This window comes from Crocuta crocuta, unplaced genomic scaffold, assembly GCF_008692635.1.
Source record: "Crocuta crocuta isolate KB4526 unplaced genomic scaffold, BGI_CrCroc_1.0 scaffold16, whole genome shotgun sequence".
Lineage (NCBI taxonomy): Eukaryota > Metazoa > Chordata > Mammalia > Carnivora > Hyaenidae > Crocuta > Crocuta crocuta.
In genome coordinates, this window is record NW_027531893.1 from 12,837,606 (window position 1) to 12,864,202 (window position 26,597).

Here is a 26,597-nt window from a genome sequence, read left to right on the forward strand (position 1 = left end):
TTTAATATTTGTTCCTCCAGTCCATGAACATGGAATGTTTTTCCATTTCTTAAAAAATTTTTTTATGTTTTTGTTTTATTTTTGAGAGAGAGAGTAAGTGCAAGTGGCATAGGGCCATAGAGAGAGACAGAATATGAAGCAGGCTCCAGGCTCTGAGCTGTCAGCACAGAGCCTGACATGGGGCTCGAACTCACAGAGTGTGAGATGGTCACTCTCTGTCTCTCTGTTGCTTCCCCATTTGCATGCGCTCTCTCTCTCTCTCTCTCTCAAAAATAAATAAATATTTAAAAAATAGAGAGGCTTTTTTCCAAGCTTGGAGGATAAAGTTGACATGGAAATGACTGAATAAGTGCTATTAAATACGTCACTCTAAAATCTGTTTCAAAAGCTTTCTGACTCTTTACAAAAGGGTTGTCTGAGGGAGCCTCTTGCCAAACTGTTCGCCTTAATGTTGCTGTAGTAGGGAGGCATCATGCTACAGTGGTGGAGACAAGTTGGACTGGTTTCAAATACCAGTGCTGTAACTGCTGAGCAAGTTAGTAGCTTCCTGAGCTTCAGATCTCTCCTCTGAAACATGGCATTAACATGTTGCCTCGAAATTTGGAGTGATGCTAATCTTTGAGGAAGGGACCTTGTTGCCAACCACATAGAAGTGCTAAAAAAATGTTAGTCCCTTTCTTGTCAGAAAAAGGAGGTCTTTTAAGGTAAAAAGGAAGAATTTCCAATGTTCCCTTAATTATACTAAAAGAAAAAAAAAGCGTAATGCTGACTCCATTTAGACCAGGGTTGGTAAACTTTTCTGTTAAGAGTCAGGGAGCAAATCTTTTCCACTTTGCTGCTCAAATAATTTCTGTTGCACCCACTCACCTCTGCCATGGTAGCATGAAAACAACCAAAGATAGTGCATGGACAAATGGGTGTGGCTTTATCCCAATAAAACTTTATTTACAAAAAGACATGACAGGCTGGATTCGTGAACTACAGGCTGGATTCTGTAGTTTGCAGACCCTTGATCTGGACAGTGTTCATCTCAAGACCACTGTATAGATTCATAACTTTTGCCCATCCTCTCATTCCCCGCTTGGGGTCATTTTTGTTCTCCACTCCTTTTCTTTCTGTGAGCAATCACAGTCACAGTCACTTCTCAATAAACAAGACCATAGGAGAGGCTCCTAATTGTCAAATAAAATAAAATGACTGAGAGAACAGAGAGGGTAAGTGGCTAAGCCCAAACACATAGCAAAATGGGTGCAAAGCCAGCCTAGTACTCTCTTCCCAAGCCTGTCCCTGCCAGCATCCATTTCTTTATTTAACTCACTGACCCTCTCTGCCCTCTTGGGAGTGAGCTGGATTTGAAATGGCACCTTTAGCATATTTTTAAATCTTTTGTCCTACTTTTCCACATTTATCCATGGATGGTAGAAAGTTTTCAAATTAAGTGTCACTGCTCAAAGTCAAAAATTAATTAGTCAGTGGCCAGACATATGCAGTGCCCAGAATGCTTATCAGTCAGCCTCAAAAGCTTTCCTAATTAGAAAGAAGTCAGGGTGGAACCAGGCAGATCAAAGAGCCCAATCCCTCTCCCTTAGAACTTCCATCACACTGGTCCTGGAATCCTAATCAGTTCCACCATTTTATTAAATTCTGTGGGCTGGGTTTTGTTTTGTTGAGTGTACAGTTTGCAAATAGAGATTCATCATATGCATTTCTGGTTTGCAAGTACCTTTACATACATCCTTCCATAAAAAAGACTTCAACGTGTCTTTCCAAACACAATCCAGGATGTAGGGATTATATGTAAGATGCTCAACTCGCCCAAGTGCACTGGAAACTTTGCTCTTCTTTACTCTAAAAACTTGCCCAGTGCCTTCACTTGAGTAAGCATTGGGCTGTGCATATTGCCTGATAGGCATTTTTTTGGTCAATAACGTTTTATTTCATTTATCAGTAATAGCACTTTTTAAAAATAATTTTAGGGGCTCCTGGGTGGCTCAGTCGGTTAAGTGTCTGACTTCGGTTCAGGTCATGATCTCATGGTTTGTGGATTCAAGCCCCGTATCAGGCTCTGTGCTGACAGCTCAGAGCCTGGAGCCTGCTTCAGATTCTGTGTCTCCCTCTCTCTCTGAACCTCCCCTGCTCTCGCTGTCTCTTTCTCTCTCTCAGAAATAAATAAAACATTTAAAAAATAAACAAATAAAAATAATTTTATCAAAGCATAATTTATATATTGTAAAATCCACCTATTCTAAAGGTACAATTTAATGACTTTTTAGTAAATTTACTGAGTTCTGCAACCCCACTATAATCTAGTTTTAGAATAATGTCATCACTTGAGTAAAATTCATGTCCATTTATAATTAATTCCTAATCCCATCTGTAACCCCCTGGTGACCACGCATCTACTGTCTCTCTCTGTTTACCTTTTTGAGAGTATTTCATATAAATGGAATCATATAATGTGTGATGTTTTGTTTCTTGCATGTTGTGTTTCTTGCGTGTTGTAGTATGTATCAGTATTTTGCTCCTTATTGTGGGATCATAATGCATTGTGTGGCTATACCACATTTTGTTTATCCATTTACATCAACTTTTGGATTGCTTCCAGGTTTTGGCTATTATGAATTGTGCTGCTGTGTACATTCACATTGGGGCTGTAATTTTTTTTTTCTTTCTGAGTGACACTTTTGGGTCACAGGGTAAATTTGACCCTTTAAAGAAACTGCTAAACTTTCTTTCCAAAGCAGCTGCCCCTTTTTTACATTCCAATCAGAAAAGTCTGAGGTTCCCATGCTCCACATTTTCATCAAAGCTTGTCATTGTCTGTCTTTTGATAAGAGTCATCCCAGTGGGTGTGAAGTGGTACCTTATTGTGGTTTCAGTTTGCATTTCCCCAGTGACTTGATAGCTACTTATTTGCATAGAGTGATTTGTACCAGTGTCTCCTATTACATATTTGGAAGAAGGCCAGGGCTATGAGATACCTTACAAGTAAAGGGGTTCTCTGGGGTATATGTTTGGGAAATACTACAAATTATGTTTACCTCTATTTGTAGTTACTGTATTGAGAGCTTTGGCAAGACCTTCAGTGAAGAAACCAGAGTCTGAATTTATTGAACTCTGCACTTCTAGATTTATTTGAAATTAGAAATTTTGTTACCACAGTGGAAATGGGTTTTGGGAAGCACTAATGTCTGCTCTTTGTCAGACTCTGTCCTGTGGGTTTAGTGGACAGTGGAGTGGTTCTTATAGGAAGCTGACTGGCTTGGAGAGGAAACCAAGGACTCCTTTGGAGAGGAAACCAACCCTCCTGGGGTTCTATTTCCTTTCTCCACATCACTCCCACAAACTCCTCCTCCAGGCTTGGATTTCTGCATAATACGGACTTGTGGGAAGGGAGTGGAGGATTTGGCTTGCATTAATAGAATGGGAGGTTTTTCTCTAGGTCTTGGCATTGTTTTGGTAAAGGAGTGAGGTGAGCTGACTGACGAAAGGAAGGTATATATGCCCACCTCTCCAGGGACTCATTCATGCCAAAGCTTAAATTGGTGGTTCTCAGTTAAAAGGGAGGTCTATCAGGAACTTGTGAATAGGCCCCTCCTTGGAAAAAGGGTCTTTGAGGATATAATCAGCGTAAGGATCTTGAGATGGGGTCATCCTGGATTAGGTCAGGCCCTAACCCCAATGGCATGTATCTTCTTCTTTTTTTTAATGTTTATTTATTTTTGAGAGAGAGCGAGACTGCATGCATTTGCATGCACACAAGTGGGGGAGGGACAGAGAGAGAGGGAGGCAGAGGATCTGAAGCAGGCTCTGTGGTGACAGCAGAGAGCCCAATGTGGCGTTCACACTCGTGAACCTTGAGATCATGACCCGAGCCAAAGTTGGACACTCAACCGACTGAGCCACCCAGGGGCCCCATGACACGTATACTCTTAAGAGATAGAGGAGGAAAGGACCCAGAGGGAAGAAAAGATGGGAACAGCGACTGAGGGAGCTGTGCTGTCACAAACCAGACCAATGCCCAGACCCTCCAGAAGCTGGAGGGACAAGGCAGCATTCTTCCTTGGAAACTTTGGAGGAAGCGTGGATACCCTGGATTTGGACTTCTGGCCTCCACCCCTGTGAAAAAAATGCTTTTGTTTTAAGCCTCCCAAGTTTGTGGTCATTTGTTATGGCAACCCTAGGAAACTAACCCAGGCCTGAGGCACAGGGATGTTATGAGAAGAGGACAGGAGAGTTCCTTCCTTCCAGCCCATACTTGGTACTGAACCAGGGTGGAGAAGCAGATAACGTTGGGCATATCTGAGAACTCATAGGTCAAAATGCAACCTGATTATTCTAGAATAAAAAGTGACAAAGGGATGTACAAGGAAAGGGGCAAGGGCAGAAAGAGGAAGGAGAAGGGAAGGAGAGATTGAGGAATCGATCTACTATCATTAGGACCCAAGTGTACAGGGGGTTGAGGCTCCTTAGTCATGTAGAGTGAGGAGCAAAGAGCCCCGAGCTGATGCCCAGCAGAGAAGGTTGCACATCTCAGGACAAGCCTGGGACACACACAGCCCGAGGCTTCCTTGGGCTAACTCAGCTGACTGACAAAGGCTGCCTTTCATTTGCCTACTTTTCAAAACCTGACTGACAGCTTTCACTCTGTGGTGCGGGAGGCGGTTGTGGTAGCATGGTGGGTGGCCAGGGGGGTAGGAGAGTGGATATGAGGAGGGATGAAAGGTGGTCATTCTGTCCCAGTAGAAAAGCCATCGTGTTCTGTTCTTGTAGATTCTCATCACGGCTCTAATAACTGCTCAAACAGCAGCCGTCAGGTGTCTACCCATCATGGTACCTAAACGTTTATTTCTCACAGCCCCCGCCACAGGGTGATGTGCTCTACACACAGTACTTTTTCTCCCACCATAACCCTATTAGCATCCCACATTCCTTTAGATAAGGAAGCCGAGGCTTAGCGAGACTAAATAACTTGCCCAAGGTCCTATAGCTACTGAGGGAGGGAAGCAGGATCGCTGTCTAAGTGGCCATGGGGAAAATATTGAAGCTTTCTGAGCCTTGGATTTTTATTTGTAAAAAGGAATTAACTTTCTTGATATCTCACTTGCAGAGATGTTGTGAGTTAAACAATGATCTGTATCTCTCTCTGTCTATCTGCATAGTGAAGAGCTGAACAGCATGTCTGTTTGGTTACATAGTACACACAGAAGAGATGATACTTGATGGTACTCTTATTATAATTTTTATTAAAACTTTAGCAGGCTTATGGGGGGGAACTGAAATAACTGACCCAAACAAATGCCCCGTGTTATTTAAAGAAGTAATGAAGTGTTTTTGAGGCTTGCTAGTTTAAAACATTAGTATTGGGTTTTTAATCTGAGCAAATTGCAAATGGACTAAACATTTGCAGCCAGCAGCATGGATACAATTAACAACCTGGCATCTCTCAAAATAGGTGAATTTTATTGATGACTTTTAAGCATGACTTGGTGCAAAAATTACCCATTACGGTACCTTCTCTGTCTTAGCTTAGAGACCACCCCGGCTCCAGGAGGCATGGCCCTGTGGCCTCCAGTTCCCATTTCAGGGCTGAAGAGATGATGCCTGGGTGGGGGGAGACAGGAGTAGGTCAGATACTGTGGCAGGTGTGGCAGGAATCAAGTCATAAATAACTCAGTAAATGTTAGAGAATGGGACGTGTGGCATTTGAAATAATAGGCGAGCCCTCTCTGAGCAGTCACTCCTCCTAACCTTTTGGAAAATTACACTGACCTGCATCTTAGCAAAGTGTATTTATCAAAAGGAGAGCTGGTTCTGCTCCCCGAATTGCCAGTGAGAAGGGATTTGCCGTGGGAGGCTTGCCATGTGGAAGTCAGGGCAACCTTGGGGGGAGCCCAGGTGGTGTTGGAATTGCTTCCTGTCCCGACTTATCTTTTCGGAAAGGTCTGAGTGGAGGGAGCAAATCAGACATCTTTTTCCATACTGCTGGGATTGTCATAAGCCAAAAGGGCCATGGCCAGCTTGAAGGGGAGTGTTCCACGTCACTCTGTGGCCACCGTTCAGATTCAGCCAGTTGTCGTTTTGTGGGAATAGAGAAGCCATGGTGCCCCACCTTGTGTTTCCTCCCTACGCCCAACCTCAACCCACCCCTGCCACACAGGGAAGGCTAGAATCCTAGAATGTACATGTCTCCATTCACAACTTTGGGAATGAGTTTTGTTTTGTTTTGTTTTGTTTTAAACATTGTGCTAGCCAACTATGTGGGGCTTAAATTAAACATGTTCCTTGCTGTCTGATAGAAACTAGTTTGTGATCTTGTTACAGTGAACTCAGGTAAATCCAAGCCGGAAAGTGCTTTGGGGGCATGTTAGAGTAATGTTTTTCAAACTTAAGTTTGAGACCCATTAGGAGATCATGACATTAATTTAGTGAGGTATGGTTGCCTTTTAAAATTTTTAAATAGAATAGGAAGTGTCAGAATGTATTACATGTTATGTGATGGTTAGTTTTATGTCCCAACTTCACTGGGCTAAGGGTTGCCCAGATAGCTGGTAAAATATTATTTCTGGATGTATCTTTGAGGATATTTCCAGAAGAGATTAGCATCTGAATCCGCAGACAGAGTGAAGAAACTCTCCTTTACCAATGTAAATCCACTGGAGGCCTGAGTAGAGCAAGAGGCGCAAGAAGGGCAAAGTCTGTCTCTCTGCTTTGGCTGAGGCATCTGTATTCTCCTATCCTCAGACATCAGTGCTCCTGGTTCCTAGGCTGTCAGACTTCGACAGGGATTTACATCACTGGCTCCCATGATTCTCAAGCCTTTGGACTTTGACTGAAATATACCACTGACTTTCCTTGTTCTCTGGCTTGCAGACAGCAAGCTGTAGGACTTCTTGGTCTCTATAACCAATGAAACAATTTCTATAATAAATCTCTCTCTCTCTCTCTCTCTCAATATCTATATGTCTGTCTCCTATAAGTTCTGTTTCCCCAGTGAACACTAATACATGTTAAACCTAACTAAAGTACATCAGAAAAGAACTACAATGGCGAAAGCCAGTAGAGGGACCGTCCTATTTAACCTTCCCCTTTCTTCTTAGGTGACCTCTGAGGATCCTTAAAAATAATATTGGAAAACCATGGGTCTAAGGAATTTTAAGGGCTATTTCCATCGACCATATTGTGGTTGAAATTCACTGAAGCTAGTGTGCTTGTTCATTGAGGAGCAGCGCAGCCTGGTAACAGATGTGGAAAACCACCTCGTTGAGGCCAGATGTTTGGTGGGAGTTAAGAGGGCATAATCCTGCAGCCCTACAGGAACAGAATTCGAATGCTGAGCCCATCCTGGTGAGCAGACTCCGAGAAATCCAAAGACAGCAGGGCAGTTGTGTACATTTAAAATGCCATTTGCAGGACACCTGGGTGGCTCAGTGGGCTAAGCATCCAATTTCGGCTCAGGTCATGACCTCGAGGTTTGTGGGGTTGAGCCCCCTCTCTGGCTTTGTGCTGACAGCTCGAAGTCTGGAACGTAGTTTGGATTCTGTGCCTCTCTCTCTCTCTCTCTGCCCCTCCCCTATTTGCACTCTGTCTCTGTTTCTGTCTCTCTCTCTCAAAAATAAACATTAATTTTTTTTAAATGCCATTTGCCATTTTATTCATGAGAAACAGGAGACTTACCTGACATAGAGACTGACCTGTTCATACTGCCTGTCAGCAACTCGTTCTCCTTACCACCTGTGGTCAGGAGTCAGAAGCTATTTGTTGGAACTCAAGAACCATAGGACCTAGATTCTTTCAACGAGGGACCGTGAGTGTGAAGACAGGAGGGAGGGTCAACTTCTCCATTCTTTGGATGTCTGGCTGGAGACCCTCCTTCCTTCAATGCTGGTGGCATGAAAGCATTTTGAGATGTAGTTTCCCTCCTCTTATTTTTAGAAAAGAGGAAATGAAAGCTCAAAGAGGTTATATGTCTAGAAGCAGAGACTTGAACGATGTCAGAAGTAATTTCTCCCCATCTCTCCTCTTTGGCTCTTGGCTGCACATTAGCACAAAGCTTTATGCAGCTCTCTTACTCATCAAGCCTTCTCCCTGGGGTTGAAAATTTGGATGCCAACATATTCCATTTTTTATTTTCATCGTACAGTTTTAATTACCTTAGAGAGATTGTTTGGACTTTCTTCCCTCCCAATTCCAAAATTCCTGAGGAAGGGAACTTATCGGTCCAGGTCATCTTAGGAGCTCACCCCTAGCCAGTCACCTAAGGCTGGGGATCCTACTGTGCAAGCCATGGGAGTTCCAGTGGGAACCACGTGGGTGCAGTTGGGGTGAAGAAGCAATTCCACGAATAAGCATAGAGTTTGGGAAATAGTGTTGGAAAGGGGGGAAAAGCGGATATTCACTCTAAGAGCCTATTAATATTCAAAGTGCCTTACTTTCTCCATATCTCACCTTAGGACCACATTCGTTCATGAATTACTTTATTCACTCATTCAACCATTGTTTAATGACCTCCTAGAAGGTAACTGATAAGTTGTAACATGTTTCTCAGTTCCAAATATTGAGTGAAATTAGAATAACGACAGAGAGTAAAGAGGGATGGGATGGTGCTAACCAGGGAAAATGGCACATTTTGCTCTAAGTGCCTAATATGCTATGTTATATTCGTTTATCTCCCTCCCTTTACCAGGCTGAGTATTGCATCAGGGAAGAAATTCCATCTTACTGATTTTCATCAAATCCTTGGGGAGTCCCTAATACACAGTTAAAGGTCATCAGTATGGTGGAGGGGTTAAGAACTCCAGCTCTGAAGCCAGACAAAGTGAGTTCAAATCTCGGCTTTGTCACTTTTGACTTTGGGAAGTTATTTAATTTCTCTGTGCTTAGTTTCTTCATCTGTTAATTGGAGATATTGATAGTTCTTGCCTCATAGGGTAGGTAATACCTCCTAGGTATTAAGGGAGTTAATATATGTCACATACTTAGAATAGAGCTGATGAGGGAGCTTGAGGTAAGCTGACACCCCACAACCCGCTCTCCCCCTGCCCACAGGTGGGATAGTGTGACATTCCTCTGGCACTCCTGGCTGCCCAAGAACAAAGGAAAGCGGAAATCAAATGGTTAACTGATAAGAGGTCACAGTTATTCAGGAACTGAGTCTCTATCAGTCTGCAAAAGTCTTAGTAAATTACAAGAAAAAGGCAATAGCCTCATCTCTAGAAACCTGTTTCCTGGAGCCCCAACATCACCCTATCTTCCAAAGTGATGTGGGGAACAAAGGCAAAAGGAAATGGCAGGTAACATTGAATTTCTTCTTAACCTGCAGCCCAGTGACAAATACTTGAGGCAAAGACAGAGTATAACATTTCTGTAGGAATCCCCTACAGTCCTAATGTTAATACCTTACCAGAGGGTAAACAGCCTTTGTCTGACAACAGCAAGGCCTTGTGTATTTTATGAGTCCTCTTTAGCATATGAAAGTCCTTCTGGTGGCCTTCCTTTTGCCTTTACCTCTCCCAGCTCCATAGTGTATAACCACACACTCTTCACAACCCCAGGCAGCTCTTCCTGCCGAGGAGTCCTGTCCCCATGTTTAATAAAATCACCTTTTTCTACCAGAGACTTCTCAAGAATTCTTTCTTTGCTGCTGGCTCTGGAACCCGCTGTCACTCCGAAACTCCATCAGGGCCAAGATATTTAGCAGAGGTTGATAAATACAAAGTTCTTATGATCATTTATTCCTCAAAGGAGGAATAAGATAATCCCGATTGGGGGAAATTTTTGGCTTTGGGGCTGATGCAGGGCACCTCTTTTCCCTTCCCAGTGCAACAAGGCACACTCTGAGCAACATTCAGAACGTTATCCAAGCTCATAGTTTCACACAGAATGCATTTTTCTTGCCTGCCCCTTCACCTGGAGGGCAAGAGGCAATGAAGCAATCAAACTCCAAATAAAAGTTGCAATAGAATTTTCTTTTCCTCTTCAAAGAATCTTTCAGCTGTGGCATTCTTTGCAGTTTCTGCATGGGGGGTATTGATGATGTGCCATATTTCATTATAGTCAGCGCTCTACTTTGTGAACAGAGAGAGAGAAGCCTCTGGTGTTGTGCCTGGGGGACACTCTGTTATCCAAATGGAGAGTATCCAGGTGGAAATGCCACCTGTGGACCAAGCTGGATTAGAGCCAGGGGGGAGACTTCAGCTGGGCTCATCTTAAAGAGACCTTAGTTTCTGTACTAGTCAGTTGGAATGTAAGACTGGTTTGGGTAAGAAACCCGCCATCAGGTATAGACTCTAGGACAGTATTTTTCAAACTTTAGCATACCTGTGAATCATCTGGATTCTTGTTAAAATTCAGATTCTGATTCAATAGATCTGGGGTAGAGTCTGTGATTCTTTCTAATGGGTATCCAAGTGAGGGTGAAGTTTGTCCATGGACCATACTTTGAGTAGTGAGGGTATAGCTTATCTCTCAGGGCTTATTTATACCCTGTTTACTTATTGTGACTTTGCCCTCTCAGATTATCCACTTTGCAGGGCTTGATTATTCCTTTGTTTTTGTATACTAATGTTCCACAAGTGTATATTGAGTAATCCAGTCTGTTCCTGAATTGTTGTAACACATGAATTTATCCCAAGCTAGTGTTTCCCAGCCTTGGTGATCTTGACATTTTGGGCCGGATAATTCTTTGTTTAGGGGGCTGTCTTGTGCAATGTAGGGCCTTTAGCAGCATCGCTGGCCACTACCCTAGATGTCAGTAGCCAACCCTTCCCCCAAGTTGTCAGTAGCCAACACTCCCCCCAAGTTGTGACACCCTGAGTAGAGAGCCGTTGGGAAAACTGGTTCAAAGTAAAATGCTTTCGTGTGTGTGATCTTGTCTGCCTTGTCAGGGCACAGAGTTTCCCAGCTGAAGGAGGTGAAATTTCATGGTAGAACTGAAACTTGAACCCTGGTGCTCTGGGACCATACTCTGAGCTCTGCCCACTGTACCACACTGCTTTTTCTGCCCATCTTTGGCTTAGAGAGCTGCTGGGCATACTGGGTTTAATGTTTTTCTTTTACAGGTTGCAGTAATATCATAATAATTGTTATAATATATTCTCATGCATTTAGAAAGGTAGAATAGTGCAGTGATTAAGAGCTCTCTGGAACTATTCCCGTGTCTCTACCAGTTGTTTTAAGTCTCCATGTCTTCATCCATTTGGACTGCTATAATGTTGTACCACCAACTGGATAGCTTATTAACAACAGACATTTGTCGTTGTTCCGGAGGCTGGGAAGTCCAAGATCAGGGTGCTGGAAGACTTGGTATGTGGCAAGAGCCTTTTTCCTCATTCATAGATGGCCATCTTCTTGCTGTGTCCTCACATGGTGAAAGGAACTAGGGAGTTCTGTGGGGTCTCTTTTATAAGAGCCCTAATCCCATTCATGAAGGCTCCACCCTCATGACCTAATCACCTCCCAAAGGCCTCACCTCCTAATATTCTCACTTAAGGGATTAGGTTTCGACACAAGAATTTTTTTTTTTTTTAATTTTTTTTACGTTTATTTTTGAGAGACAGAGTGAGACAGAATATGAGCAGGGGAGGGGCAGAGAGAGATGGAGACACAGAATCTGAAACAATCTCCAGGCTCTGAGCTGTCAGCACAGAGACCAACGTGGGGCTTGAACCCACAAACCTGTGAGATCATGATCTGAGCTGANGACACAAGAATTTTGAGGGACACATTCAGTCCACAGCACTCTGTGTCTCCTCTTAATCATATGTGAAATGGAGATGAGAGTAGGTACCTCACAGTGGTGGTGGTGGTGGTGGTGGTGGTGTTGCCAAGGGATAGACCAGTGTCTGCAGCCAATGTATATTCCTAGGCTAATTTGCTGGTTACTTTGTGCAACCCCAGTGGTTCTTCTCACTATTTAAGACTTCATGGTGATCATATCCTACCAGTCTCTTCACTTCTCTTCCCGGATTCTGACTCATGGGCTCCCCCACAAAGCATATGGTTCTATTTTGTGGACAGCTATGTGGCACCCCTCAACCACATCAAAAGCATAGTCTCCAGTTAAACTTTAAATAACAACGTGGCCTGAGGCTGAGTAGAGCCTCCTGCTGTGTCTCCATGTTATTGGAGACAGTTGATTTATAGGTCAGGCCTGACTTGAGTTGCCCATCCAGCTATGGGATGAGCCCTCTAGGCCTGTGAGACACAGGTGATAGAAGCAAAGTGATGTCTGGGGTGTGTTGAAAGAGAAGCGGTCAACAGTGGGGCGCCCCGTCCCTGTCCTTTAGGAAACCATAATCCAGTAGGTGTTGCCCTGTGACCACTCATTTTAGTCCTTTCTTCTTTTCTTTGGGGAAAGACAAAGGAGTGGAGACAATTGGCAACTTCTTTCCCATAATATTGGAGTGTTGCCCTCTACCCTGTGAGCCAAAGAGGAGATGTGGGATAAGGGGAAGAATCTGCCCTTAACATTCCCCTTGTTTTTTCAGGAGTGAGGAAATTGACCTCATTTTCCCTTTACCCAAGTCAATTTTCATCCCTTTGGCATCTTGTTACTATTCACTCACTCCATCATTTAATTGCTTCATCCAGGTGGCTGGTGGGAATCACCACTGCTCCTTGAAGGACCCCCTCTGCTTCCAGCAATTATCCCTGTCTCCCCCTTGGAGAAGCACCATATGCCAGAGTGGAGCTTATAGGGGACCTGGGACAGGCTTTAGGAGAAGTTTTAATTTAGTGTCATCATTGAGAGTGATGCCTTTGTGTAAAATGCTCATGTAGAATACACACACACACACACACACACACACACACACACTGAATTTTTATTGTCTTTGTTTTTAATACCATCCCATTTTTGTTGTACATTTCTCTGCATCTTGCTCTTTGCATGTAGCAGTACCCATGCAACCCTGGTAAAGAATTTTAATGGTATTTTAAGTACTATGAGAAGCTATTAGAAGCTTTTGAACATGGGGTTGTATTTTATTCTTTAAAAGATGATTCCAGATCAAGTCCATCCGCATCTATGATAAAACGTCCCTAAACCCCAGCCTCGGCACCCCTGCTGAGACCTCTGGTTTTCAGTCTCTTACATCAACACCCTAGATTGTCTAGACCCCAGTGCTGCCCCCTCCCCAGCAATATTCTCACAGACTTTCTGCCACCCAGCCACCCTCTCTCCCAAGTTCTGTCCATCACTGATCTCTTTGTACTCACTTGTAATCCTATATCTGAAGAACTGATTTCCTTTCAACTCTTCTTTGAAGTCCTAGTCCTTTGAATTATTTTCACTTCTTTTATTCTTGAGGAAAATTCCTAATGGTTGTTTTCATGAGCATCAGTAACAGGGAGTTTGCTAGTAGCAAATACACCCTGCCAGTGCCATCTCAATGAATGAGGAAGCCAAATTTCCATATGCCCCTTTATAGTCTCTCCTTCCTGCCCCTCCCCTTTCCATCCACCAGAGAGCCCTGATCCGCTTTCTGTCACTGTAGATGACTTTGCATTCTCTCGAATTTTACATAGATGGAATTATACAACATACACTATTCTTGCCTGGTTAATTTCATTCTGCACAACTGCTATGAGATTCATCCATTTTTTGGTGTATTACTAGGTCATTGCTTTTTATTGCTGCATAGTATTCTATTGTATACATGTACCCTAATTTGTTTATCTCATTCACTTGTTTAAGGACATTTAGCTGTTTCCAGTTTTTGCCTATTACAAATAAATCTTCTATGAACATTTGTGTAAAGAGTCTGTATGAATATATACTTTCAATTCTCTTGGATAAATACTTATGCCTGGAATGGCTAGTTCACATAGTAGGTGTATGTTTTACTTTTTAAAAGCTCTCAGATTGTTTTTCCATGTGGCTGTACCCTTTTACATTCCTATCAATAACGCATGAGAGTCCCAATTCTTCCTCATCTTTACCACTCCACCGTGATTTGGTTGGTCTTTTAATTTTTAAGTTCTGCTCTGGGGCGCCTGGATGGCTCAGTAGGTTCAGCATCCGACCTCAGCTCAGGTCATGATCTCACAGTTCGTGGGTTCGAGCCCCGTGCTGGGCTCTGTGCTGACAGCTAGTTCAGAGCCTAGAGCCTGTCTTCAGATTCTGTGTCTCCCTCTCTCTCTGACCCTCCCCTGCTCATGCTGTCTCTATCTCTCTCTCAAAAATAAATAAAACAAAATAAAACATTAAAAAATTTTAATTTTTAAGGTCTGCTCATTTTTGATCATGTGATCTTTGAATCTCTTGGATTCCCCAAGGTTCTATGATAATGTGGCCACCATTTGTGGTGATGAAGTTGAATTACCTATCCAGCCCAAATTATTTTGTCATAATAGGTGCCAAACCTTGTATTATTCAGGACACTTGAAGGAAGGTATTTGGGTCATTTTTTAGCAAACAATTCCAAGACTGAAGACATGGATTGTAATGTGTTCCCACTCAATGGAGTGGGAGTATATGATGTGTCCTGATACCACAGTTGGTTCAGTGTTGCTTAGCTAGAGGGTATAGGCAGCCAGAAAGTAGGGGAGGCAAGTCCCTTGCATGCCACACTAAAGCTTTAGTGATTGAGGAATTTTGAGGAATGGCATGACTGGATCTGCACTTCATAAAGTTCACTCTGACTGTAAATGGAAGGGTTCTGTTTTTCTCAAAACACAGGCCCTGCCAAATCTTCTCTGTTGATTTATCTTATTCTTTAGATTCCCTTAGGTAGATTTGGAGCCTTTCTGTTTTAACTCTCACACATTTTTGGCTTTAAAAATCAAATGCTGCTCTCTGTGTTTGGGCCCCAACTTCTGTGTTCTGTGAGCAGAACTGGGGCTTTCTGGTTTTTTTTCATGCTGTCAGTGCTGAAAGTGAAGGTGTGTTCTTGCACTAATGGTCTTTGGCTTGGGCTGCCATATTACCTGCCAAAGGTCTGCAGGGATACAGGTTCCTGGGGTGTCCATTTGGCAAGATGCTGAGAGAAGCCACCTGTATGAATGAGGCAGAGTGAGAGGCCAGACTTGGTCTTTGATCTGTGTGCCTGTGCAGTGCTGACATTTAGCAGGACACTGGTACAGTTGCCCCATTGTTAAATTGTTAAAAGACTTCCATATTGGTTGGTATATGGCGGCAGTTCTCTGTGCTCCAGTGACTGGGGCCCCCTGCCTGCACAAAAGGGGCTCCAGAATTCTGCTCTGATACAGCAACTGGCATCTTTCCCAGCTGGTCAATATCTATACCATGATAGTTATTATGGTAAATATTTGAATTTATATCATTTTCAAAAAGCACAGATATGCAACCAAAGGAGAGATTAAGCCAGTCTGATTGAGTATGTATATTGGGCAATGAGGGAAGTGGTACTTAGGTGTTTAGAAACTAAAACACATTAGAGTCTTTTCTAATTCAGCATAAATATTTCACCAATAAACCAGTGGTGTCTGAAGGGAGACAGTATCATGAAGAATCACTCAACCAGATCTAAATGAACACCTCGGCTGTGGTTTATATTTTGTAGAAACTTAGGAGATTCAGTGTCAACTTCCAAGTCAGTGGCTGATTTTTCAGATCACAGGCTATTCCCTTTTATCCTGACTAGCAGTTGTTTTAGAGCCCCAGTTAAAGTAAATTCTTTTGTTGTTAACTTCAATATAATTTTCATCACACTTGATTTTTAGACATTGAAATTGCCCATAATTGTGTCTATCCTATCTCTATGGTAATACGGACAATTATAATGGATTATCCTTTTGTTTTCCCGGTCATTTGTTGATGCCTTTTTTGTTGTAAGGATGTGAAAACATAAGGCAATTTCACCAATTACTGGTAATGTTATTCAGATATTTAATTTATTTTCTGCATGCATAATCAGCCATAAATACATTTTAGCTAATGGAGATGACAAGGGTGTAATATAATTTGAGCCCAAACAAATTCAAAATAACATTAAGAAGGAAATACAAAACCATGGGAAGGAAAGAAACAGGAACTCAATCTGTCTTTAGTTTCTCTTAGGCCAAATCTCTTAATGTGGACTAGGTCTTTTGGGTTAATCTGTCCTTGGGGTTAATATAAAATGATGAAAGGGTCCTATGTAATGCACGGCACATAGTAGGTGCTTTCTTTCTCTCTAGAAATCTATTTGACTATATATTTGGTGTTTGCTATGAATTGAATGTGTCCCATCCAAAGTTTGTATGTTGCTGCCTGACCCTGAGTGAAACGGTGTTAGGAGGTAGGGCTTTGGGGAGGTAATTTGGTTATAAGGGGTAGAACTCTCATGAGTGGGATTCATGCCCTTTTAAGAAGAGACAAGGGAGATGTCCTCTCTCCTCTCCCAAGTAAGAAGACAAGGAGAATATGGCCGTCTTTAAGCCAGGAAAAGGGCTTCCACCAGACACAGGATCTGCTGGCAGCCTTATCTTAGATTTTCCACCTTTCAGAATTGTAAGTGAAGGTTTGATGGTTAAGCCACCCAGTCTGTGGTATTTTTGTTAAAGTAGCCCAAACTAACTAACACGATGTTGTTTCCTCCGAGACTGTTCAAAGTCTCCCTCTGCCCTCCAGCCCAATGGCCAAACTTCAGGTGGCAGGAAGAATGTACCGTACCAGCCACAGGAGGATAGGAACTCGAGTCAGAGCCTGAGTCATCAAGTCAGGACAAAAAAGAAGAGGCAAAAATGAACTTACTCCTTCTCATCCCTAGGAAGTGTCCAGATCACAAAACCAAACCAGCTCTGACCCCATCTTCTCTCAGATGCACATTTTCTCTGCGTGCTCGCCTGCTACAGATTCGGTTATAGGCCACCATTGTGCTTTGCCTTCTTGAGTGTACACAGGCCTGGGAAGTGCAGGCAAGCTTCTTGTCAGAGAAGACTCCCAGCAGCTGCTCACCTTCTCTCTACAAACCCTTCCTTTTTGAATACCAATTATGCCAGTGAGAAACTCATTTGGTTGCTAATCTGTCTTTTAACACCTGCTAATCTCCATTTCTGTCAAAGCGACTCTGTAACCACTTCTGGCTGTCTTCCAGCTGGGGTGAAGGGGACGACCAATCCTCAAATCTGGATGCACTCCCATTTTTATAATTCCTGGAAGACCCATGTTGGAAGATGTTAAATGGTTGCCTTGCCCAGAGGAAAGCAAGTGAATGAACTGTGAGGCTGGGCTCTATAGGAAGGAACATCTCGCCACCCTGCCGTTGCTCAGTCTTCTTCCTGGTTCAGCAAACCATCCGGGGGTCCCAGGAGCACTAGTGCCTAAATCTGGAGGTCATGCCTTGCCTTAAAAGAAGATGGGAGGGTCATGTCTGTTTCCTGGAGTGAGGGAAGGTATAGGCATCTGGGACTTTAGTGAGGAAGTCTGGGGTGGCTTGGCCCTTACAGGGGAGAGTATGGAAAGTTTTCTGATGTCAAAGGAGTATTTTCCTTGCCTCCGCTCTAATTTTAGTAGATGTGCTGCCAAAGTCGGTGCTCCTGGCTTTCCACTAAGACGAAGGCCGCCACAGCTGTCTGTGGGCTCACCCTCTGTAGCTGGTTTCTTCTGCTATTTGCTCTTTCTTCTACACACATTCCAACAGGAAGGCCTTGATGTCTGACTCCGTCTTAGGAAATAGATTCATGTGTTTTAAGCCTGTCGAACAATTGCATGCCTGAGGGGCGTTAAATGAGAATGCAGGGCCGCAGAGTGGCATCCTCAATCATGCATAACCCAAAAATAAGTGAATGTCTATTTGCCCCATGACAGGCTTGTTCAAGGAAAGCGTTTTACATTCTGGCTGCACTTTCTGATATCCACGCCACTTGGTGTGACATCTTGTAATTTGTTTGGTGTTTCCCAAAGAGGGGAGAGGGTGGCTGAGGGTGTCGGGGGCTAAGTGAGGTATGCATTTATAATTCTGGTGTGGCTTGTTGTTGCTGGAGCTGATGCTACATCTGTGAGCCTTAACGTAGACCTATGATGAGGGGGTCTTGAGTAAAGCCCTTTAACATGTTAGAATTAGAAGAATTATCCACTCATTCATCNATGCCTGAGGGGCGTTAAATGAGAATGCAGGGCCGCAGAGTGGCATCCTCAATCATGCATAACCCAAAAATAAGTGAATGTCTATTTGCCCCATGACAGGCTTGTTCAAGGAAAGCGTTTTACATTCTGGCTGCACTTTCTGATATCCACGCCACTTGGTGTGACATCTTGTAATTTGTTTGGTGTTTCCCAAAGAGGGGAGAGGGTGGCTGAGGGTGTCGGGGGCTAAGTGAGGTATGCATTTATAATTCTGGTGTGGCTTGTTGTCACTGGAGCTGATGCTACATCTTGTGAGCCTTAAGGTAGACCTATGATGAGGAGGTCTTGAGTAAAGCCCTTTAACATGTTAGAATTAGAAGAATTATCCACTCATTCATCACTAGACTTGGGGCTTACAAGGCTATTGAAGGAAGATTATGAGGTTATAGTAGGACGTTTTCTGAGGCAGAATTTGGGTCTATGTCTGCCTGACTTCCAAGGTAGTGCTGTTAACCTCAGTGATATAGTTGTGACTACATGGTCCTCAGATCATGGATAGGGTGGTGTTGGCAGTTGGATACAACCTGTGACATCATGGGGATCTGGCAGATGACAGGATTGTGATGATGACTGTCTTTGGCTGATTTGTTTGGTTGGGCATCAACTGTTTGGAAGCACTGAGTTGCAAATGTGTATACTTATATATTATATATATCCCAAATGTTTAATTTTTCAAACATTGTGCTCTTCTGGAGGAAAGAAATCTAAACACTGACCATTTCACTCATCTGAGATAGGTCCTGAACTACATTTAGAGTACAGGACCTTCTTTTATTCATTGACATATATAATTAAATATACAGGAAAATGTACTGAGTTTTGACAATTCTATATGGCAGTATAACCACTGCTTAAAATGACATAGGTCTCAGGGCATCTGAAGGCTCAGTGGTTAAGTGTCTGACTTCAGTTCAGGTCATGGGCTCACAGTTCGTGAGTTCGAGCCCCATACTGGGCTCTCTGCTGTCAGTACAGAGCCTGCTTTGGATTCTCTATCCCTGTCTCTCTGCTCCTCCCTCTCTGGCACTCTTTCTTTCTCTAAAATAAAAAAATAAATAAACATTAAAAACAGTCAAACAAAACAAAATAGATCTCCACCATCCCAGAAACCCTCAGCCTCTTTTTTAGTTACTTCCTTCCTCACCTCCTACTGCCAGTGATCACTACTGATTTCTGTCACCTTAGAGTATTAGTTTTGTCTCTATACTGATTCCATATATATGGTTATTCTTATGGTTTGGATTTTTTTCCCTAGCTTCTCTGGTTTAACTTATCTGTTTTTGAGATCCGTGCATATTGTCATGTGTATTGGTAGCTCATTATTTTTATTGTTGTGTAGTAATAAATACATTATAAGACTTCAGCATTCTCCAGCTGAAGAGTATTGACATTGTTGCCACTTTTTGACAGTTATCCATGTGGCCAAGAATGTTTTTTTAAAAATATTTATTTAATTTTGAGAGAGAGATACAGAGAGAGAGAGAGACAGAGAGAGACAGAGAGACAGAGAGAGAGACAGAGAGAGACAGAGAGTATGGATGGGAGAGGGGCAGAGAGAGATAGAATAGAGGACCCAAAGCAAGCTCTGTACTGACAGCAGAGAGCCCAATGTGGGGCTCAACTCACCAGCTACAAGATCATGACCTGAGCCAAAGTCAAATGCTTAACCAACTGAGCCACCCAGATGCCCCAGAAAATGTTTTTATACAGATTTTGAGTTAACATTTTTTTAAGTTTATTTTTTTATTTTGAGAGAGAGGAAGAGAGAGAACATGAGCAGGGAATGGGCAGAGAGAGAGAATCCCAAGCAGGCTGCACACTGTCAGCACAGAGCCTGAGTGGGGCTCAATCTCATGAAGTATGAGATCATGACCTCAGTGGAAATCAAGTATCAGATGCTTAGCCAATTGAGCCACCCAGGTGCCCTTGAGTAAACATGTTTTCATTTCTTTTGAATAAATATCTAGTTGAAGAACAGATAGATCAGAGGGTACACATCTGTTTAACTTTTATAAGAAACTGACACATAGTTCTAAAAATGATGGTAACATTTTTACACTCACACCAGCAGTGTATGAGAGTTCTAGTTGTTCCACATCCTGGTCACCATATGGCATTGCCAGTCTTTTATTTTAACCATTTTTGTGGGCACTGAGTGATGATTATGGTCTTTAATTTACACTTCCTGAGGAATAATGATATTGAATCCTTTTTGAAGTGCTGGCTATTCCTATTTCTTCTTTTGCAAAGCATCTGTTAACATATTTTTTGAATTTTTAAAAATGAGGTTACTTATTTTTTAAATTGTTGATTTATGTTTTTCTTGTATATTCTGAATACAAGTCCATTGTTACATACATGTTGTACATCTATTTCCTAATCTTTACTTTGCACTATGCATTGTCATAATGGTGTCTTTCGAGGAGTTGAAAGTTTTAATTTTGGTGAAGTCTTAATTTTTCAAAATTTAATTTTTAGAGTTTGCATTTTTTGTGTTCTGTTAAAAAAGAAAACCTTTGATCTCGGGCTCCGTAGGTCTCGGCCGGTTGCCCATCGTGTGGGCTGTAGAGCTCGCTGTCTGTTTCTCCTGCAGGTCTCTGGCCCGGCTCAATAGGTATCTCCGTGCCTCTTGCTCCCATCGAGCGAGAGCTGTGTGCCAGGCCCTGCACGTGGCGTGGGGACACTGGCTTGTCACCCAGCGGGCCCAGTGTGACTTACGAGGTTGGGAGAGAAGGCAGCACCTGTCTGAGGACACACAGTGAGGTTCCGTGCGCAGGACCCGGGGAAATTCCTTCCTTCGTTCCATGAATGAATGAACCGAACTCCCACATTCATTCAGTGAGTCAAATACCAGCCGAGCACCCACCATGTCCCGCCAGGCCTTGCGGATTCCATCGCGGCCTCCTGGGGTGGGGCTTAGGGACCTTGGATTTGCAGGTTGTAAATGCTGGGAGAGGGGGGAGGTCTGGGGGAGGGGGCGCCCTCATAGTCATCCATGTATGCAGTCAGAGACTATTTCAGGGACTCCTGACAGCCACAGGATCTATTCCCTGTTGGCATCTCCGTTTTCCTCTCCCGTAAACTGGGGAGGAAATTTCTCCAAGTTGCTGTCAGATCAAGGACCAAAATAGCACCGCCCACTGAAGGGAGCTCAGTCTTGGGAGTGTGGTTATCAGAAGGCAAGCGCTTAACCTATATTATCTCTTTGAGTCCTCAGGTCCGATTAAAACCATGAGGTAGAGATTACCGTTATCCTCATTTGACAGATGAGGAAACTGAGGCTCAGCGAGGTGAGATCCGCTGCCCCAGGCACGGAGGGAGCCGAGACCTTCCGCCTGATGGTAACTGACCTCAGAGCTCCCACTAAGCCCAGCAACCAGTGACGTCACTAACTCCACACCCACCCTCAAACTTTGAGGGGAATGACATCATCACTGGACAGTAAAGAAACTACTATGTGCTGAGGGCTTACTGTGTGCCAGGCACTGAGCTCACCAGCACCTCCTCTGGATGCACACAGTGCCCACTGTTGGCTCTATTACTGTGTTAGCAACAACAATTATAGGAGCGCCTCGCTGGCTCTGCTGGTAGCGCTGAGGACTCTGGGTCTCAGGGTTGTGAGTTTGAACCCTGTGTTGGGTGTAGAGATGCCTTAAAAAGAAAATCTTAAGAAAGTCCCAAAACAGTAATTCTCAGGGTGCCTGGGGGGCTCAGTCGGTTAAGCATCCAACTTGGGCTCAGGTCATAATCTCACGGTTGGTGGGTTCGAGCCCCGCATCAGGCTCTGTGCTCACAGCTCAGGGCCTGGAGCCTGCTTCGGACTCCATGTCTCCCTCTCTCTCTGACCCTCCCCTGCTCATGCTGTCTCTCTCTCTCAAAAACAAATAAAACATTAAACAAATTTTTAAAAAACAGTTAAAAAAAAAAAAAGAAAACCTTTATCCATCCAGGGTCATTAGAACATTCTCATGTTTTTTCTAGAAATCTTAAATTTCTTAAAAATTTTTTAAAAATGTTTTATTTATTTCTGAGAGAGAGAGAAAGAGAGAGCATGCAGGGAGGGTCAGAGAGAGAGGGCTGCAGAATCTGAAGCAGGCTCCAGGCTCCGAGCTGTCAGCACAGAGCCCTACACGGGGCCCGAACCCACGAACTGTGAGATCATGACCTGAGCTGAAGTCAGACACTTAACCGATGGAGCCACCCAGGTGCCCCTAAAAATATTAAATTTCTGAATTTTATGTTAAGTACACAATTCATGCTGAATTAATTTTTCTTTATGTGGAGGAAAAGAGATCAAGGATCATTTTTTTCCCTACACACATATCAGTCATTTTAGCAGATTTGCTAAAAAGGTGTTTTTACAACTGAATTAGCATCTTTAGGAAAAATCAATTGACCATATAAGTGTTGGTCTCTTTAGACATTGTTTTTTCTTTTCCGTTGATCTAGTTTTCTATCCTACCATCCTATGAAATTGCCTTGATTACTATAGCTTTGGAATAAGACTTGTAATCAAATAGTGTTAGTTCTTCAGCTTTGTTAATCTTTATCAATACTGTTTTGGTTATTCTTGATCTTTAGTACTGCCATATAAATTTTAGAATTATCTTGTGTATTTATAACAAATGACCTGCTGAAATTTTGGTAGGAATGATGTTGAATTGTACACCAGTTTAGGGACAATGACTATCTTAACAACAGTGAGTATTCCAATCTATGAACATTGTATAACTCTTCATTTATTCAGTTCTTTAGCTTTTCTCAGAAATATTGTGTTTTTATAGGAATGCTATATGCATATTTCATTAGATTTATCCCTGCATATTTAGTACTTCTGATATTATTGAAAATTATACTGTTTCTTTCTCTCTTTCCTTTGAAAGAATCTCAGAGCTTCCAAAAAGTTGTAAGTAGAGAACAAAGAAACTTTTTCTAGAAGATTTTGAGAGTAAGTTGTCAACCTGGTATCATATCACCCTCTAGTACTTCAGCATATATTTCCTAAAAACAAAGGTGTTTGCCTTAATGACCATAATACATGTTGTATTTTGTTGTACTAGTCTAAAATAGTTCTTTGATCTTTCTCTGATTTTTAAGACTATGGCAAATTTTATGATTATTTTATAAACTTTGGATTGGTCTGATTTTTCTTTTTGATTAGATTTAGGTTATTCATCTTTGGCAGAAATATCACAGAGGCAAGGCTGTATTATTCTTTGTTTTTAAAATATATGTATTTATTTTTATTGAGAGCGAGTGTCGGCGTGGGGTTGGGAGCCAGAGAGAGAATCCTAAGCAGGCTGTGTGCTGTCAGTGAAGAGCCCAGTGCGACACTTGATCTCACAAACCGTGTGATCATGACCTGGGCCAAAATCAAGAGTCAGATGCTTAGCCAACTGAGCTCACCCAAGCGCCAAGGCTGTATTATTCTTATTGCATCGTACCAAGTGGCACATAGTTTTGATTTGTTCTATTACTGACGATTTTTACTTTGATGTTTGATTGAGTAACATGATGTCTATTAGACTTTTCCATTGTAAATTTACTGTTTATCCCTTTGTAATAAATATTTAGTGATATTTTGAGAGTGTCTTATTTTTCATCAAACTTAAAATTCTTTCACTTTTATCACCATAATAGGCCTTGATTCATTAATATCATTCTTTATTTCAGTGCTCAGATTATCCCAGATTTGGCTGAGAGGATCACCTTCAAGCTGGCTTCCATGTCTGTCTGACATACTTGCACTGTTCTTTGACTGCTTCCTTGCTCTCTAACAAAAAAATGTTCTACACTCATCTTTTACTTTTCTTGGTTGAGACCTGGATTCAGCTACTTATCCAAGAAGCCCTTAATCCTTTTATTTCAGAATGGTGTTTAACAACCAATATCTGGGCCTTAGGTGGGCTTATTACTATATATTTTGTTTATACGGATACCTGTCTATATTTATGGAAAAACACTGGTTTATACCAATGCATTTAATTCCATTTGACCCCAGAGTTCATTCTAATTTTATTCCTTTTCACATTTTTACATCTTTTTATGATAGTGAGAAACCAAACACTCATTACCCTCAGCTTACTTGATCACTCCCCCTGTGGCTACCGTTCTCCCGTCATTGCTGCCACCCCTGTTCACCCTACTCAGATGCAAACACCTTGTGCTGGGTTTCCCTCTCACCTGGATGCCCTATTCAGCCTACATGGGCTTTGATGCCCCAACCCTTGCCACCTTCCCCTGTGCAGACAACCCTTTCACTCTGCTCAGACTCTGACACTTTACAATGGGCCAGCTTCTCTTATAAATATTTTCTTTCGTATGCTTTGGTGTCAACACCATGCACTGTCCCATAACTACTTTACCTTACCTCCCTACAGAGAGGCCTAACTGTATTCAGGCCCACCTAATGGCTTCTCGACAGAATTTTTCAGGAAGGAAAGGGGAAAGAAAAAGGAAAGAGCTAGTATGTTTTTAAATTTCAATTTTCAATTATTTATTGCTTATGTGTGGTTATAAAATTAATTTCTATATCAACCTTGTGTCCTATGACTTGTTAAATTTGATAATTAGATTTAGTGGTTTGTTAGATTCCTTTGGGCATTCTAAATACATAATCATGTGGTCTGCACATAGCTAGAATTTTATCTTTTCAAATCTTTATCTTTTTCTTTATTTTTTTATTGCATTGTGTATGATTTCCAGGATATTAATGAATACAGGTGGTAATAAAAATATCGTTGCTTTGTTTTTAAGCAGAGGGAAAGGATTAACATTAAATATGGTATGAGGTATGGTGGTAGCTGTAGGGTTTTCATAGATTTGCTTTACAGCTTAAAGCATTTTTCCTTATTCTTAGTTTGCCAAGTTTTTTTTTTTTCGTAAAAAGGCATTGGATTTTTGCATCTATTGGGATGATAATATGAGTTTTGTCTTTTCTTTTGCCAATATGATATATTACATTAATTGATTTTTTGAATGCTAAATCAATTTAATACTCCTAAGATAAATCCTCCCTGATCATGATGCATTAACTTTTTATTTATTTATTTATTTATTTACCAATAGCTTATTGCCAAATTGGTTTCCATATAATACCCAGTGCTCATCCNGGTTGAAGAGCATAGAGCAAGAGAGAGAAGACAGGGCGGGGATGAGGCACAAATGGAAAAAGAATGAACAGGCAAAAGGGATAAGAAGCCTTTTTCAAAGAGTAAAGGGTAGAATATGGTTGGAGAGGTGAGAGAAGGACGCTGGTATTATCCAGAGAGACTATATAGTCTAATTACTCCTGAGAGAAAGAGATGAAAATGTAAGTACATGTAGAATTTACATCTACAGAATGGACTCATTGTGATTGTTTAAGCAAGCTGGTGACCGGAGTTAATCTGGTCAGTGTTCTGGGGAAAAAAGAAAGAAAAGAGGAAAAAAAAAGAAAAAAAAAAGGGAGGAGGGCACCTCTCAGGCAGGGATGGGCATGACGTGACCCAATGCCNGAGCGCGGACCTTCCAGGGGCCCCAGCCTGCTGGGAGGACAATGGCGGCAGGCGCGCCACTCCTCTGAAGTGCAGCCCGCCAGGAGCCCGCACAAAGGAGCAGTCTGCGCGCTCAGCGCCCCCCCTCCCCGCCCCGGACCAGTTGGCGCGAGGGGACCTGGCGTGCAGGTATTTGGCAAGTACGGTCTTTCTATGCCCTGAGCGGAGGTTTTTCTGTTTCGGACTCTCTTTTTCCCCTCTCACTCCCCGCAGAGGGGGATCGCCTCCGACCCCGGAGTCTCCGAGCCTGGCCCGATTTTATCTTCCCCGGTTCGCACTCACGTCAGAAGGCTCTCTCAGTGGGTTCTGTGTCCTTTTTCTCCCAATCTCTCAGGTTTTGTAAGGTTTCCAGTGGCTTCAGATCTTTTCTGTGTGAGGTATGGGCGCGAGTGCAGGCGCGGAGCTCCTTACTTCTCTGCCATCTTGCCCCTCCCCCTTCCATGATGCATTAACTTTTAAAAATATATTACTGCATTCAGTTGGCTAAGCTTTTCATGGGGAGTTTTGAATTTTTTCATTAGATATTTTGACCTGTGATTTTCTTTTTTGTAATAATCTTTGTCAAGTGTCCATATCAGGGTTATGTGGACCTCGTAGATGAGTTGCAAAGTGTTTCATCTTCCCTTTTCTGAAACGGTTGTGCAGAATTGATATCATTTCTTCTTTAAATGTTTTGCAAAATTCCCTGGTGATACCATCTGGGCCTGAGGTTTTGTTTATGGCAAAATTTTTGTTTTTGTTTTTAACTGTGAACTCTCATTTCTTTAACACATATGAAGATATTTAGATTTCTTTCTTTTAATGTTAGGATTGATAATTTGTTTTTTTTTTTTTCAAGGAGTCTGTTTCATTTAAGTTTTTGAATTTGACATTAAGTTGTTCAAAAAAGTCCTTGACCATTTTCAAAACAGTCTGTGTGATGTGTAATGATGCTCCTCTTTAGTTCCTATTCTTGGTATTTTATATTTTCTCCTCTTTTAGTTTTCATTCCT